Source organism: Rhodamnia argentea, chromosome 5 (genome assembly GCF_020921035.1).
Source record: "Rhodamnia argentea isolate NSW1041297 chromosome 5, ASM2092103v1, whole genome shotgun sequence".
Classification (NCBI taxonomy): Eukaryota; Viridiplantae; Streptophyta; class Magnoliopsida; order Myrtales; family Myrtaceae; genus Rhodamnia; species Rhodamnia argentea.
Window position 1 is genome coordinate 29,926,598 of NC_063154.1, and position 4,507 is coordinate 29,931,104.

The 4,507-nt window shown below is 39.6% G+C and overlaps 1 protein-coding gene across 1 annotated transcript in view; it reads left to right on the plus strand.

Annotated features, from left to right (window-relative positions):
- LOC125315326 overlaps positions 1–4,507 on the plus strand; it is a 150,597-nt gene that overhangs the window by 74,190 nt on the left and 71,900 nt on the right. The window lies entirely within an intron of this gene.

The window sequence follows — 4,507 nt, forward strand, 5'->3', positions numbered from 1 at the left end:
TCCGCCACGATCTCAACCCCCAAGTCTTTCAGGTTTTCCCTTCTCCATTGCATCTCTCTCCTCAGTGTCGCTCGATCGATACTGGCTCGCGGAGCAGTATCCGGTCGATTTGAATCCTTGTCGCTGTTGATCCGATTCACTTGGCGTGTATTTCTCAAGTGTTATTCTTCGATTGGATTTTGACCTGAGCTTATTAAGGAAATGAAGTTGATTCCGTGAAATCCACGGGATTAGAAACGACATAGTTTCGTTTTGGGGAAGATGTTCTGGCACTGGTGCTTTTCTGTAAGCTTGATGGTGCTAGCATCTACAGATTTCGAATTGGTGCTGATCAGGAAAGGAAAGGCTTCATGGAGAAGGATTGCTGTAGTAAAATCTTGGGATGAAATACGCAAATGATGTGGTCAGATTGTACGATTCTGTTCTGCTCGATTTGTCTCGTCTCTCTGCTTGCTTTTTCCAATTAAACTTTGGCTTTGCTGTTTAGATGAATATTGATGTCATTAGTCAATCTAGGAGAATGTTTATATCTGCTCTGCATCTTTCGGGTCTGCATATGTTACTAGTCGAGTTAAACAGGAGCTGGACTTCCGTCAGAAAGGTGGATCTTAGGAATTCTAGTGGTATTATTCTGTTGGTTTTCACGATTGGAATGGTTGTGGCCTCCTGAATCGTACAACTGAACACAAAAAGAATTACAAGAAGTAAGGATAGACAGCTTAAAAGTCTTAGTATAGAAAGTTGGAGTTGATCGAGTAATTTCTATTCTGAATGAATTTTGAATTGACACGGATCAACTGCCCATGAAAATATTTGTTGAGACAACTGAAATGACTGAGCAATCGGTGCCTTCTTCCTAAAATGTCAAGAACTCAAAGCATGTCATTCCATTGTGATACAATCTTACTTTTTTGTTAAATCTTTATGATATCGATTTCAGGAAGTCAGTCGTTTACATATTGGATTGAATTGTGTAAGGACTCTTCAAGTTGATCCTCTGGCGGATTCTGCAAAAGCTCTCCTGTAACTTTGACATACAGGTGATCCTACCGTTTCTGTTTTTGTGGTGATTATTGGATGTGGAGATTTAAAGGTTGTTGCTAAGAGTCCTGGTCACACTAGTCTGCACTGTTTCACGTGCTTCAACACCATTTGGTTGGAGTTTGATAAAGACTCACCATAAATCAAATAGGTTCCTCATGTAAAATAGTTTTCTTGATAGTATGATACTTGTCTTCTCAGCACATTCCTGCTTGGAACATATGGTGAATCTGAGCGTGTGCATAAGAAATACTTGCTTGCCATCGGTGAGATGACTGAACATCCTGAAAGGACTGAAAAAGCTTTTTGGCGTACTTATCTCTAGGGCAATCAGTTTCAATGCCTCATGTTCATTTTGGCAACCATGGCAGACAAAGTTGCTTAACTCCACCCAACAAACACTCAATTTATGATTGCCTTAATCTAATGTCACCTCAGTAGCCTCTGAAGCAAGTCCCTCCAGCATTGCTCAGGCCTGCAAATAAAAGTTCAGGCCAACAATTGTTTGGAAGTTCTCTGAGGGACATGAGCAAATATCTTCCGATGTGTACTCCCTGTTCTCTCTGCAAAGTGGCATAGGGAGCTTCTATTTATAACTCGGTAATCTTTCATGCCTGTGATAGATAAAAGAGCACGGACCGACTAATATTATGTCACTGAGATTCATACATATGGTCCTACCTGGGGAAATGTTTGTTTAAAAGCAATGAATTGCAAATGTCTGGTCCAGATGTCTTCTGGCAATATTGAGAACTTATCCCTAGGGAGGTCTTGAAGAGCATAGTCCTGGAAATGAGCTATTCTGAAATCTGTTTTAGCATAGATTCTTGGTTCTGAGTTTTTCCATGAGATGGAAGGTGTGAGAAAATCTGAATTATGTAGTCTTGTGCCATGTTGGGATTCCCTAGAGTTGGTGAGCCAACTGATAGAGTAACGTGCAAAGTTTGATGTCGTCGAACCATTCTAGTTGATTAAACTTGCTATCGTTGAAGCTAAGAAGTACTCTTACATATTCTCTGTGGCAGTTGCTATTTGGTAGCTGTTTGCTCTTATTGAAAAACATTACTGCAGTTCTTGGCAGGATCCTTTGATTTTTATTCATTCTGACCAATTTTGTGGAATTGATCAATTTATTCTGATTTTCTTTCAGGCATTTCGCTTTACGGCAGACAAGGAGTAATTAAGAGAACCACGAGTTGTCAGAGTTGGGCTTATTCAAAACTCTATAGTTCTTCCCACAACTGCTTCCTTTCTGGATCACAAGAGAATGAAAGATGCTGCCGGTGCTTCAGGAGTGAACATCTTATGCTTGCATGTTAGGCACGTCATGAAGCTTGAGCTGTACATTTTTTGGTTTCTCCTTTTGGACTTGAAAGACTGAAATTCAACTACTGAACTAATCTGCAATCTAGGAAGCGTGGATGATGCCATTTGGCTTTTGCACAGGAGAGAAGAGGCAGCGTGAGAACGTGTTCATTGTCAATCCTATCCTTGAGAGGGATTGCTGCCGTTGCCAACAGTTCATTGATCGGGTAGGAACAGAATCATTTTCCAATCTGTTCACATCAGGCGACGAGAAGCCATGGCAAGCTGATTTCGGGCACTTTAATGGATCCCGTCACTTTTCAGCTCCAATCTTTGTGCACACGCCCCTACAGAGATGGATCGGTGGTCTAAGACATGGATTTGAACCTCTGTAGGCAGCTGAAAGACAAGTGGGGGCTCGGGATGATTGCTGAGTACGAGCTCTATGCGGATATGCTCGCTCGGTATCTGATCCCTGGCTGCATAAGAAGTCCTCTTAAGTTCTTGATTTACAACACTGTACACTCAGGGTTGACATTATCTGATCGTCGTTCATGTTCAATCAACGTGTTTCCATGAAATCCAACGACGCGATAGTTCAATCAAAATTTATAGCTCAATCGTCGTGCCTCCTCAAATCTTGCGTGAGAAACCAATGAATAGCATCTTGAATAGCATCTTTTTGTCATTTCGACAGCATAATTACGTTCTTATTAAAACGAGAGGGCGAGGGTTGGGACGCTATGAGGAAAATGAGCTTATGAAAAGTCTACATCGAAGGTTAAGATGAAAGCAAAATGGAAATGCCTCCAAGGTGCCTGAAATGCTGGCTAATGTATGGAAATTGCTTTAAAAAAAATCCTCGTACTTTTACAAGTTCTTTAATCAAATTCGTTCAACACCAAATTCAACCAGTGGGGCAATAGGTCGAAACGATTTTGTGATGTGAATAAAATTTGTCCAATGAAAACGTCCACTTGGGCATTAGCATTGGCTAAATTTTATAAAAAACATGAATGAGTATAAATACAAGTGGGACTGCGGGAAATGGGAGGGTGATCTCAATGCAACCATACAAAGGTTATCAGCATAAAATTGGTGAGCTCCAATTAATGTCATTCGTATCCCGACGCGTGAATCACGATAAGTTCTAAACTCTTTTATCTTTTTAACCTTGTCTAATCACCGACAAATGGAAGCTACTGATGCAAAATCGGAGATTGTGACGACGAAGATTTTTATCCAGGTAAGTGATTCTATTTTCAATTTCCCTCTTTCTCATTGACTGACAGTTTTGAAAAAGAAGAGGGAGCTGCCGATGAGAACCTGAAGATCAGGGGTAGAATAGTCTCTTCACCTAAAACAAGTTACATAACCCTCCCATAAAGTATTGCCGTATATGGTAGAAAGGTAATTTGCATTAGCTAATAAACAAATAAAATTAGGCATAAATGACTCTTAAAATGATACCCGATTTCTAATTGATTGACCATTAGTGTGGCGAATAAGCAAATCCTCGATCGAAGCATCCCATTTAGTTTCTTTTTCCTTTCCTTCAACTCTCTTAACATTTGATATCCATTGTTTTCTTTTCTTTTCTTTTCTTTTCTTTTCTTTTCTTTTCTTTTCTTTTTATTGTGAGAAATTGCATAAAAAAAATGTTGACATTTAGCTTAATGTACAATCAAGCTCTAAAATTTGAAAAAGTGCGATTAAGTCATAAATAGTTTGAATCGGGTGTGTCAAATCCTTCTTGATGACCACTCAACGAGATTTGCTAACATCACATGTTTCAATTTTCTAATAGGTATTTAATGATCAATACGCAAGTAGATTCAGATTTAAGTCTATTGATCACTTACTGAAATAATCAAGGATGAATCTCAAAAGCCAGCATTGACATTGAAGGAGGAAGTTTCATAAAAAGAATGGTCCCTTACCTTTTCAGCTTAAGACTAGAGGTGGAGTTTGGCCTCCCGCCATAGTTTGCCCAGCCCCCATCACTTCGTGAACTAATTCTATGGATTTCAATCTCAGTACCTCTAACACTATTCTTGATACATTTTCGATCGACTAACAGACTGCCCAAACTTATGAAGGAGCAAAGCTTCAGCGACAAGATTCGAAATGTCTGTCAATCTTATCCTATAAGTGATTATGC